The following is a 14575-nucleotide window of genomic DNA, read 5'->3' on the forward strand; positions in this document are numbered from 1 at the left end:
TGTATGCGGCAGTGGAGCAAAATGGTTCAGTTTCTTTCTTGATCACACAAAAGCTAAAAAGTGAAAAATTAATTCTCCTTTTATAAATATTGTAATCAGTTAATCACAGAGTGCACGTATCCATTACCGATGATGCTGACTTGGATCAGTAGTTGCAGTCAGTATGGTTTCTGGGCATTTTGCTTCTCTCAGAAAGTGAAAAAAGAGAATTCCACTCGTCGCATGGCCAGTGAAAAGAAAAGTCAGTCAGGCATTACAAAAACATGAAACTGCTCTTTGAAGAAGCTTTTTAATTTCAATATTTCTCTTGGGCTATGTCAGTCCTTATATTTTGTGAGATATGATATCCACACAAATTACAACTTGCCTTCTTGCTCTGGTCCACTATTTTTACTCGATGTAATCAGGCGAAATATGAAGTTAGGAATAAATGATTTTTTGTAGATATCCAGAACACAAAAGCTGCAATTTACTAATCATGTAGACAATTATGTATGCAATCAGAGGTTTAGAAACATTTATTAGCAAATACCATGTACACGCCAACTTTGACTTACAAGTAAGAAGAATGCTAATGAAACATGAACTTTGGGAATGTGATAATGGTCTGGTATTAATTTTTGGTAAATAAATGTTTTTTTTTTTATAAAACTGCTGATCATCTAACTTTCCTTGTAAATATGATAATGAGAACGATGCTTAATTTGTCACTAAAGTACACTTTTCAACTTGAATTAAATCACAAAAAATTGCTGATCTCACAGTCCTTTCCTTACGCTGATATACAGGACGGACGATTGAAATCTAATATGGAATTACAATCATCACCCAAATCTTGGTATATTTATACTTCAAAATCTACAGACTTCTGAGTCCGCTTCTAGATTATGTCACCCTATAAGATCCCTCTGGTTGAAAAGTCTTCCAATTTCCCCTCAGAAACTTTCATTACAAGCCATTAGCAATCTGTTTGCCAAATTTCAGTTTTCTAACACTAGTTTGAAATTAGTGTTCAAATGTAATATCATGAAGATGACTTATAAAATGATATAATGAGTTTTGTCTGGAAATTTGGTTTGAATGCTCGCAGTGGAATATGTGTAACTACATTGATTTCACAGAGAGAAATTGATATGGTGTAGTAGGTATGCATATCTAACAATTATTGTAAAAGTAAAAAGGCAACAAGTTTAACCGGGACAGATGGGATCGGAAAATGTGCCATGACATGAAAATATCAGACCAATTGAGTCACCAGCCCTACATTACTTGGACAACTGATCATATGATCTGACGTGGGATGGACATGAACCAGTTCGAATTCTGTAATAAACCGTTGACATTTTAACTTATTATTCAAAATGCAAATGGGATCTTCCATATGCTTGCTGGCGTTGCTGGTAAAAGAGACATTTCTTTAATAGACAGTCCACTGCTGTCATACTTTAAAAATGTGATGCCCTGTTCTGTATTCAACCATTGAATTCCTTCGTCCTTTCAGTTTTTGATGTCATCTACAAAGAGAACAAGACGAGTGACAAGGCAGCTGTGGGAGGAACCCGATGTCGAATTGGAGATCAACTGACGAAGCAAACAAAACTATGCTTGCAATTCAAAATCCTATTAAGAATGTTTGGATTCATTAAAATTAAGATAAATTCTTGTAAGCGCATTGTTTTTTGAGATTCTTAAATGACGTCGACTTTTACAAGTTCTCTGCAACTAAATTCCTTAGAATATGTGCAAGAAATATTACTACTTTAATTTCATTTTAATCAGAGTTTTGCATAATTGCATATGCACAAGCCAGTCAGAAATATCATAAGTTTTGCTGGTCAATGACAATAGGTATAATGGTTACGTAACTGTAGGACCAAATTGTACACGTAAGAGGAGCACATTAATACGAATTCATGGTGAATATGAGCATCTTGGAGATTTGAGCTTCTAACAACACACTAACACACAGTCGCATTCTCACGGAATTAGAATTCCAAGCTTGTAAATCGTTCATTTGTGTAGGCGTGAATAATACAAGCAACCACAAGTTGTGCCATGTCACTAGCATTGTATTGGAGGAGAATCGATTGAAATTGAATTGCATTACATTACAATCAAATCACAATGTCAAATGCCTCCACTCGTAATTGCAATCGTGCGACTTAATGGTTTTTACAACCTGCTGAATGAGGGTAACTGGTTGAAGGTGAAGAAGTTGCTTCCTTGCATGTCACATGTGTGCATATTATTCAGGCGCAGCCGATTTAATCCAACGACAAGTCCTGCATAGGGTGTCACCGGCAGTATGTCACATCACTTGGGCGTCAACCCTCATAGTTTTCGTGGCTAAACAACCGCCCTTGTCGTCTCATGCACAAGTTGAAGCTTTTCTTTCTCCATTTTCCTTGAGAATTGAATGCGTTTTGTAATGGAAGAACTGCAGCAAGGTTTTGTGAATCGTCACAATAAAAATAAAAAAAATACAATAATCATAATCACATAGGTTTCATCATAATGCGATGCGTATCTTGTAAAAAAAACGTGAATTCGTTTTGTATGTGTTTCAAATCTTGAGCTAAGTATTAATATGAATATGATTATTATTATTATTGTCGTTTTTAGTGTGTGAAGAGCGATTTTATATTTAAATGCAGTGTCGCTGTTTTCATTCAGTGGGAAAAGTATTTGAAAAAGATTTAGAACGCATAAAAATGACGACACAGAGAGACCAAAGCCAATAATTATTGCTAATTGGGTTTTGTAGCAGTATCACTGCCGCCGCGGTAACTCACACAAAGAGAGATTATTTTATTATGTCCCATACATATTTATGAGTACTGCCTGCAAGTTTATGTTCGGTGTGTTTATTTGTTTCCCACTGCCTTCAAGCATCCTCCATGGAATCCACCCCTCCAAAAGACACTGCACGTATATCTTATGTATGTACATACCTCCTACATAATGGTCAATAGTAAGCAGTATCGATGTATGCATATGTGAATGCTCTCTTCTCTAAATCCTCTCGCCGATTTCTGAATAGTTTATTTATACGCGTATCTAGCTAAAATGGTTGCAGACTACATGTGTCGATGTGAACGTGGTACTTTTATGTAGCACGCAATCCAAAATACCGAAATGGATAAGGATGCAGAGAATGATTGCGTCCAACTATAAATTAAATATTGTTATTGATTGGAGGATCTTCGGAATGGTGAAAGATTGGTCGTCAATTATTATTCTGCAGCATAATTAGCATTTCACAATTTCACTGCTAAACCATCGTCAAAAGGACAAGCAGTAAGTCGGCTCCTCAAATATTGACCGATAAAAAATATTGATTAGGAACAGGATTATGATAATTGATTCACTATTGAATTGTGTTGCACAACCAATGGATGGACATGAAACTTCTCAACTGTCGACGACCGCTTTTCCAACCGAATGCCGCCTCCGAACATTACCTCTTGTTGTTGAAATAATTATGCATTTTGACATGATGAATCCTCTCATAGCCACCTATTTACTCTGTACATACATGCATGCGGATGCAGACAGTAGCAAAGCTATGCTTATTTCGTTTCGTAGCCAGTTGTATTATACGGACGGATGAAAGTCTTCGGGATAATAAAGAGTAAAATGAAGTTGGACATGTAGGCTTCATAGTTCTCGGCTGGCTTTATGCGTAGATTCGTCATTATCCTCATCAGGCGGGTGTCGAATTCAATCCAATGAAAACAACTTGGACAACTATCCTCCGGTCATCGTTTTCTGTTGTCTTGTCGATTAGATTGTGCACTGTGTATTTATTTATGTACATAATGAGATGAAGACAGGTTGCAGGAGGATGAGTGTGAAGATTCTCCGTCTTCTCTTGGCTCGTTCTTGCAACAATTGGTCTCAAAATAAAAGAGCAAGAATTAAATGTTCTCGAGTACACGAGTTGGTGGATATTGTAATAATGGCGTAATTCTTATACATCTACACCTTAAACCGATTGATCATCTTCCGCTAATCAGCAAGAGCCGCACAGCGACGTTTAAAGGTATGCAGAAACATCAATAAGAGCTGATTAGATGCGGTGAGGGTTTCACCCACAGGTTGATTGATTGATGTGACGATGAGTATTATTATTACTGCTACAACAGACTGGCTAAATACATATATTGCAAGAGGTGACACAAATTGTCAGCGTATTTATGTTGCTGCAACCAGATGTAGCGTCCCTGGATGATATGATAAATATAAATACCGATATTCAACCTGGTAAACATAGTCATTTGCACAATTTTTACGTTATTAGTTACAAATAAGACCAAACAGCACAAAAGTTTGCATATTTATTTGTGTATACTTCTGGCAGCAAAAATAGTTCATCAAGATTAACTGGAAATGGCTGGAAATGAGATTGGAAATATTTATATGCAGCTAGACTTGAAGGCAAGTACCGACATTGAGTTATTTAGTAAAAACAGGTAGCTAACTCGCTTTGCGTGACTTTGCTAACAGTGTTATGTCGATTGTTGTGGAATTGTGTGCACCCCTTTGAGTCGGAATATATGTATACACTGAGGATGAGATAATGGAATAACACTCTCCCTGTAATCACAATCTCATTGGGTCGGTTTGTCGGCAAATCTCAGTTTTCGTATCAGAAGGCGAACTAAATAAAATATCGTGAAAATACGTGGCTCCCTTTGCATTTATCGTATTTGTAGTTCTTCTTCATCTATGAAATGATTTAAAGCTCCTCTTGTCTCATCTCGCTCCTCCAACATTGCAGATATGACAAGCGATTCCCGACTTTTTCGGCCTATTGCGTGTTCACGTTTTGCTATCCATTAGCTGCTTCTGTTTTGAATTAAAAGAGCTCATTAAGGCCTCCACTTGTTATTGCAGTGCAAGAATAGTATGCACTTCAACAAATCAATCTTAACCATTTGGATAATGTAAAGGTGGAAGAAGTGCTTTTGATTCGAGTGTTATATAGGCTGCATTATTTGTCAATGCCTTTTATTAAAATCATTAAACAGAACGAAACCATTTACCACTGTTTCTGGCCATAGATATAAATTGATATTCTTTGGTTGAGCATGGTAATAATAATAATAAAAGAGTTGTATGCATGAATAAGCGCAACATCAAAATTGGTCAATTGTGTAGACTCAAGATGTTCTTTATAGCTTGTAACTTTAGTAAAATGTTGTTGGATGCTCTTGCTCGGCAACCTGTTTCTCTTTCTTGAATGTTCTTTTTGGCGACAATTAAATCGCAAATTATTTTGGTCCCTATTCTGAACTATAATTAGTTGGTCTTTATCAAAACACTTGTGTATTTATGATACAGAAATAACCATTCGAAAAGGATGACTAGAAGTTATTATTCTTGAATAAAAGAGACAAATGGTTAGCATATATGTACGCCCGGAATTTTCAACTTTTTATTCGTACCGCAAGACACATAAGGTTCCAGCAGATGTTACGCTGTAGTGAGAATGGAAATAGTGATCAATTTATCATTTGTAGTAAATTTATTAATGCCAAATCCTCCGATGCCACGAATATGAGTATGAATTCAAGGGGCATTGTCTCTTCTTGTCTTTTGGTCGGCGTCTCACGCTTGGGTCCAAAGTTATCACAGTTGGCAGTTGGTGATGTTCAAGCTGTTCGAAGAAGAAGAAGAAGGAAAGGTGACCAAGAAGAAGGTGGGAGGTGGTCTTTCGTTGTTGGAATTAAACTTGGTAGCACCACCGACCGACCACAAGTTCAAGGTTCAGCCATGATCATCATTCAATGAGTTATTTGATGTAAGAAAATTGAATAATTGATGGAGATTGTCTCACATGGTCAGCAAGCCCAGTGTTAAATGTATTCCCTGCATAATTTGTTGTACTTGGTGATAAATAGTGCTGTTGAGTCTGCAAGCATGAAAAAAGGGAGGGTCCACACATAGGAGTTCTTTGGATCTGTGAGTATTATGCATAATGACGTCTGTGGTTTAACCAGTAGTGGCGCAGATTTATTGTCCATCTTGTCACCTGCTGGTTTACGTGTGAGAATCTTGATTGCAATCGAGGCGTCCTCAAGAAAATGATTTGACTTGACGCCATTTTACTCACACTTGGCACAACGTTTCTCACATAAAATTGCTTTCACATTGTGTACGTGGATATGTGTGTAAAACAAATATTGGGCACTATTGCGGAGACCATTGAACAATGGAAATGAAGAGGAAAGGTAGATTCCAGGTTTTTTTTCATATCCGAAACAAAATTTTGATTACGGAATTGTGTTAAAAATAAATTCAACTCGTAATTTGTATATACCTAAAGATGCATGATGAGATATGGCTACAGAAGCACAATCAAAGGTAGTAGTCGTATGTATGTAGTAGGATTCAAAAAGCAATAAATTGTGACTTTTCTTAATCAGTAATCTTTGTAATCACGTATTCCATTCAGATGCAGACAAATCCACTAATTCAAGGAACACAACCCAAGCACAGTATGAGAATTCTTGCGTGATACTCACACCCCGTATTGAAATTCAGTAGACATGAATTGATGCATTTAATATTTTGGAACTTTATAAAATGAGCTGTGCATAACGTAATAACGATCAGCGAGTGGGATATGAATTGCGATGGTGAATTGTGTATTTCAAGCTTTACGCGTTTCAAGCTGATGAAAAATTCGTCGAGTTCATATGTGTTAAATGTTGACCGTGGAGATTTCAATTATCTATTAAAATTATTATTAGAATTGATGATGCTACTGGAACCTGGAAGAACAAAAAGTACGGAAAACATAGTTTTAGTTTTTCTTTTGCAATAATATTCCACAATGAAGCACATCCAACAACACCTGACTGAATCCGAGACCGCATTCACATTCTCTTCTCGTCGGAGGAGAGATGTAAGCCATGAACAATGGATTTGTCACACCACGCTGCTGGCAAAGGGCATAATTCATCAAGAATTCAAAGTTCAAGTGTTTGCTCTTTGTGTGTGGCAAGATTAATTTTCGACAGTATTGTAACATGAGCCGAAGGAATGGGCAGCCTTGTGTGAAGTTTACGTGTACATAAAAATGCATGTTTATCTAAAGATGTGCATAACCAATTGCTAAATTTGTCCATAATGTGCTCGATTAAAATAATAATTTAGTTAGAGCTGCTGATAGTGGAGAAACCTTTATTGGCTTTCTAAAAGCGTACCCTTGTGAGTGCGCATAAATAAATACACATAAATGCAAAAGTGTATGGTATTATTATCTTATGGGCTTAATTTTATATTCAATTTACATCTCCAATCATAATAGATTCTAAATTATCTTGATAATTATACGACTGAAGAAAGGGAAACTCGGAATGATCAATTCGTAGTAATCGATTAGTAAACCCATGATTCAATTTTTATGGATCATAAACGCTGTCTATCTTTGGAAGATAGAAATTAGAACTCACTCTGATGGTCTAATTGGTTTGCACTTGCAGTTAAAATTCAAATGGAAATAAAAATGTTTAACTGTAAAATATGCTCATTAAACTGACAAAATTCTACGACTGCGATTAGCTTCGTTTAAGTGTCGACCAACTTTTGACATGTATGTATATGGCTAACAATTGTTTGCATATTCTCCATACATAAGTTAAGATAAGAGAACTATGTGACTACGAGTTTCATCATCAAAGAAGCATAATTTGTAACTAAACTCGACTGGTTGTGAATAAATTTTGGATTTATGTTTACAGAGTAAAACACAGCAATGCTGCAACAGAGATCATTTGTGGGCGAATTAAAGGTGTGCATACGTGCAAGATGAAATATGGCAGCCTATTTTTCATCGGATACGTCCACCTCGGTCAATGGATGCACACATATGTTTGCTGGCTTAGTTGGACCAAAAAAGATTTGGTTGGACCAAGCAAGCTGGAATTTGGCCTTAATATCATATTTATATCAGTCGTGGCATGGGGGCTGCAACTCTGATTTACCTAATAAAGACCACCCGGATAAATTTCACACCTGTTATGTTCACACGCCGGACTCGGTGTGGCTCACTTCAGTCACTTCATTGACATATTATTATCTTGATGATGATGGTCATTATTGTGCTCTCCTCGCTGTGCACACTCTTCAGATTTATCCCATAAATTTACAAACTCAAAATTTCAACTCCCTCACCATCCCACCTCATGCCGAGCAGCTCTCTGTCCGACGACACGGGCAGGTCCTCGAATCCTAAATTATTCAAAACATTTACCCCCGAATCGGATGGGAACTTCTCACCTGATGTATTGGAAGTATTTAATACTCTGCATATTTAATTTTCATCTATGATATCGCAAAGAAAGAGATGATTGACAGATTTCTGCTGTGGCTCCCACGGAGTGAGGGGTGAAATTTTATACTCTAAAATTCTGTCTGAATACCGTGTAAATTATTAAAGTTTTGGAATATTTGGAATTTTATCGCTACAGCCGTTCGGATGTAAAACTGAGCTGCACAGTCTGAGCGTTTAGAGGGAAGAATGTAACATTGTAAATGTACACACATACAGGTTGTCCGAATCCTAAAATATTCTAAAATGCATCTTATTGGGAAAAGTACATCGGTCTCATGAAAATCAAGCATGCGAAAACATTCCCCCAAAAATTAGGGAGTATTCCAATAATCATGCTTGGGAAATAATTGTCTTTTTAAATGTAAAATCACGTTTTGCTGCAGAAACACGTTGATAATTTAAATTTTTGGTGTGGCGGAAAATGCAATATAATTAATGTCATATTGCGAGAAGACGAAGATAGTTTTTTGACATCCCGTCCACAACACTCGGATTGGAGGTCGCCTACCTTGTTCAAAAATTCGTGCTGATGACTAAAAATGAGTTCCACGACGTTTCTTCTATCTGTAAAACATAAATCAAGCCTTATGATGAATAATTCGTGGTGATGGTGTGGCAATAATAGTACTATAACAATCAGGCTTATTGCTATCTTGCATGCAATATTCATCCACTTTCGTATTCTGTACTTGTTGGGTTGCTCCCTATTGTTGGATTTGCGCTTTGCAGTTATTTAACACAACGTCAGAACAGAGGAGAAGAAGTGTTGCATGAATTGGCATCATAAATCAGTATTGCTTGCGTCAAGTTTTAAAACTTTGCTTACTAATAATTTCGCTGCTACATGATTGGACCTATGAAGGAAAGTTGTGGGCGGGATTAACTTTTGCTTCACTACTGCTGATATTATCACTTGGCTGTTTTGCATGTGGAGCGTCTTACTATAGAATCTCGTAATAGTCTTACATGCCACTCGGTGTCTATACTAGAGTAGCATTTTCTTCAGAAAAGGTTTTTACCTCAAACGACTACTCGAACTATCAGGATAAATAATAACAAATTTTCACTTGGTTATCAATTGAATTACGAGATAATTTCAATTACGAGAAAAACATGGATATTTATTCATATGCCTCACTAATGAACCTTGTGAGTTCAATTTCGTCTGCATAGATATTTCCTTTGTGCTGGAAATCTGATGAAAATCCATACAAAAAGATGGCACACATTAATCCCATTTCATAGACAAAAACCAATTTTACATAACCTTTTGTAAAACGAAGAGATTCAAATTAAGCAAAGCGTACGGCCTGAAGGCGTATCAAAAAATAATGAGCAGGCAGGAAAAGCCTATCATCACAAGTATTGTCCAGCCCCTGGCAATTCAAATGAATAAAACACAGAAAATGGGAAGGCAGCAGAGTTGAAGAACATTGAAAATCCATGATGTGTCAAATAAAATGCAGGAGGTGGATTTACAAGCCATGCCTCGAATAGATTGCATAAGCCACACAACCACCGACCCTCGCAAAAAGTGGATAAGTGGATATTAACGATATGGCTCTGGTTGATGTGCCGTTGTTGTAAATCTGTAAAGCAGTAAAATATGTTAAGAGTGTGGTAAACACGGCGAGTTAAGAGTTTCCATAAAATTTGAATACATTTTTATTACAAAGTTTACAGCAATCAATCCCACGTCCATCGTCCACTGTGAATTATGTGAAATGTGGTTTCAACTCTTGCCTCGTGCTGCTTCACTCTTCCAAATTACTCCCTGACACAAGGGGTACCTTTTTCATAACAATCTTTAAATGCATTTAATACATAAAATTAAAACCCGTGGGCTGACTGATTTTGCTGACGAATTTTGTTCCTCTTTGGTAGCCGACACATGAAAAATTCCTCAAGAATTTGAAATAAAATGTAAAACCATTACGTTGTCTAATTAAAATACAAGAAATCTACATATACATAATAAATATCTGTAAAAGGATAATCTACAAGTTAGCTATTTTTTTAATACATTCTAAAAATATGTGCCCGGTCTTCCAATGAAATCAAAGCTGATCACCTTAAATGTGTGTAAACGGTCACATAATGCATCAAATACATTGCATAACAAACCAAATGCCAGACCAACAAAAGTTTGAATGCCAAGGACGTTTCCATTTCGGGCAGAAATTGAGGTAGGGCACTATCAATACAATACTCATATTTGACTCTTAAAATGCAGACTGCATCTCTGAATTACAATGACTTTTATATAATTCTCATTTACCAACTACCCCACCAAGTAAACGGAAGATTTACTTGAGTTTTTTGATTCCCCAAATAAGGGATTAATTAATTAGAATGCAATGAAAGCAGAGGCACGGTTTGTTTGCAAAAGAGCTTGATTTTATGAATGAAGCCCAAATCTGACCTGACCAAAAAATGTCTGGTGCAGTAGTCGTCTCCATAGAACATACAGAATTGTTACAGTCCGTCGAAATGTACACACAAATACCGTGACCGTATAAGTCAATCTCTTTTCCATTTAAAAGTGCAGATACTCTCCTCACCCCAACACGAGCAAGGACAAACTCATTCTTAACTTACACCGTTAAAATAAGAGGAAAAGTGATGGCCCCATATTAGGAACCGACAAGGTCCTTTCCTTCCACCCATCGACGTGTGAAGTGAAAGCTTACAACTTTGGATTTAATCTCAAGAGTGAAGTATGATGTGTGATGATACGATATGCCATTCACCGCACTCCGTTACTCCAGTCGAGGGCGATATATGTTTTCAATTCTGGTGTCTTCCAGGAAGAAAAAGTTCAGATTTTAAGTGTCGAATGAGCCAGAACAAGAACATGCACGGATGGCACGCGTCTGTCCTACGCTTGCATATCTACATATATGCGTATAGGGCAACGTTGTCCCTTAAAAGCTGAGCTCTTTCTATACACAATCACCTTCTTACGTCTCCTTCTCAACCGGTTTGATTGACGTGGAGAAATATATTTAATAATAACTTAAGTACCCGACGGTGTTCGTCTGAATGAAGGGAGCGTGAGTTCCCTTTGAAATATCTCAACATTATTTCCGTCCATCCTCCTAATTATTATTGTAGATGAAGGCCTCGAGCCCCGTGCGGATGATTGCAAAGTGGATGGATATGGGTCCAAACGTTGCATTGCATGCTTTTACAAGGGTTCGTTCAACTAACCCAAACTAAGGATATTGTTGTGGAGTTTCCTTATAAAGACAAGATTGTAAAAAATGAATGTAAAATAATGCCCACAACGACACGACGTTTACCCTGGCCTACATCATCATCATCATGCGTATGCACATGTACCTCTAACCAATGTCCAATATTGCGAGTAAATTGTGCAAGCATTAAACTCGAACTGAACACTTTGGATGACTTTAATGTACGGTGCTCGCACTTCCCATTTTGTTCATATACTTCATGTCATGTCACAAAAAACAGAGGGTCCTTATATGGCAGGAGAGTGCATTGCAATGTAACAAAAACCAAGTCAATGAAATGAAAAGACCTCAACGGAAAATGAAAGCTAGTCAACTCAAAGTCAGAGACTGAGTGTAATCAATGTAATAAAAGTAATAAACTTTTGTACTTAACGAGTTATCACAGTAATTCGAAAAATTTGTATCAAAGCACACGAGCACCGCAAGGGCAATAATAATGTTAATTGCTGTAATCATACTACAAGAATTTCATTTAATTTGAGAAAAGTTATGGGAAGGGGAAACAAAATAGGTACACAAATTTCATGGAAAATGTATTGTAAAATAATCCTCCGAAATTAACTGTCTGAATACAATTTACATGCAAGACAGCAACAACAATAACATTGGTTTTAAGATTTAGAACATCCATAAAATGGAGCACCCATTACTGCTCTTGTTTAGCTGACCACCTCAGAACGTAGCACAGCGTATGTAAATAATGTTGTAGTAAATTTAATGAATGATTATAGCAAGCGCCATTTGATGAAAAATAAATTGTTACTTTTATCACTCGTTGGATCATCAGCCAATCAGAACAAGGAAAGTTTCGCAACGAATGAATGGCTACGTTTCAAATATTCAAACGAATAACTTCCTCCTCCTCCCAATAACGAACGTCAATATCGCCATTTTAAATTACTTAATGGTAAAACCATTTGCATATTTAGCATAGCCTTTTAATATTCAATTTTAAAATGCGGCTCAACGCTAATCCTAAGTCAAGGCAGGCTTGTCAGACGCTATAGTAGTGCAAAAGTAACTGTGCATAATTTCACTCAAGCTGTTAATGAGAACTGTCTCAACTATTTTAGAAAATTTAATTTCGGCATAGCTAACAACATAATAGTATTTTAATTCCAAAGCATCGTGTGCATTATGTTGTTGTATAATTTTGAAAGGTTGAGATTGGCAAGACTATGGATATGTCTACTAGTTCATATTTAAGTATGTCCAGTTAAGAAATATATTAACTTTTAAAATAATGTATATGTATGTATCACTCATAATGTCAGTACATTTACTATATTTACAAGCTACATATGTAACTAAAATATTACACATTTTTTAAAGATTGGAATTGTGATCATGATGCACAAAATTTCTTAATTTTCTATCTAAACTGTGCCTGGCGAAGTTCACTGTATGTGAAAGAAAGCTTGCAATAGACTAAGGATATCAAAAATGTTCTCCGATGCTGATGAAATTACTTCAAAAATTATACGTACATACGGATGTGTTTGCTTCAACGTATATCAAGTAATTTATTTCTGTTTTTTTTTGTCGGGGTCAGTCTAAAATTTGCAATATTCATATCGTGTCAATCAGACTAAAGAATACAACTTCTCTACGACAGATATCTCACAATAAACACAATAAGTGGGCAAAAGCAAGTTGAGAAATTTTAAATAGACAACTAAAAATCTTTAGCAAAGAATCAACTCTCATTTTATTTTTTCTAATCCTCGCAAGATTTAATCTGCTCAAGCAGTCAGTCAAAATCAGAATCGATTTATATCTGCATTCATCGTTTGGCGTCTAAAAAAGCATATTATCCTGATGATGATGATGACTGTTTGCGTACGATTTCTTGCTGCTGCTCTCTCTCTGTGGTGAAATTACTCCAACATGCAACATGAATAAGAATCTGATCAAATCTACTTCATGTGGACACACATTCATGTCTTTGCAAGAGATTATTTATTATTAACAACGTTTCTTCGCCGTGCTCTGCACTGCCGCTGAGAATCGCAGTTGGCAATTGAGATAATTAGCAGAATCAAATAATGAACTGTCCAATCATAACGATAAGATGATATCGATTTTGTATGGGATTTGAGTGAAGGGATGGACGAGAAAATATTGCATCCCATTGTCGGTTTGAATTCCAAAGCTAAAAATGGCTTATTATAGCACACACATGTATGCACACACAATGTAATCGAACTGCTTTGAAAGGAACAAAAGATCACAACTCAACATGAACGGATGAATTCGAATTGAGCCAAGCCCATCAGTCGTCGTAGAACAACACAACAAACAGCATGCATAATATCCCTACACAAGAAGATGCAACATGTATGAGCATCAAGGCAGATTGTGTGCTGCTATAAATGCGTGATGCCCAACTCCAAAACTCGACCTCAATAAGTAGCTCCTCTGCATTTATGAATATCAATGCGAGCCGATTACTTGTTTTAAACCCTTTCGTGCCCATTTAATGTCCCATTATTCATTGAGATGAATGAATCATCCTTCAAATCTCATCGCCGACAGCCCACCTTGTTTTAATTGTGGAGAAACGCATAATAGCCGCTTATTAGTTTCTACATATTGTGTACTTCGGGTCAGGACCACTTTCCTAATTATGCAGAAAACAATGCAGAAGCAGTACAATTACGTATAGAGATCGATGCCAATGATGCCATGCAATAATTGTCTATCTGCGGTTCGATGTTAACATATTACTGCGCTATTATCGTAAGAGACATCAGGTGCGGCAATGTTTCAGAGTAGATTTAGATTCATAATTTGAGTGCAAGCAATCACAACGAAAGTTGATTTATGAGAAAGCAAAGCTAATCGATTTTAAAAATTGCTGGGTATGAATTTACAGCTAAAATTAAATTCTGTTTCAAGCTTAATTACCCGTCAATAATGTGAATGAAAATTACAATGTAATAATTTGATATAGATTCCATGCACATATGTAGTTCAA

Source organism: Folsomia candida, unplaced genomic scaffold, assembly GCF_002217175.1.
Source record: "Folsomia candida strain VU population unplaced genomic scaffold, ASM221717v1 Fcan01_Sc002, whole genome shotgun sequence".
NCBI classification, from domain to species: Eukaryota; Metazoa; Arthropoda; class Collembola; order Entomobryomorpha; family Isotomidae; genus Folsomia; species Folsomia candida.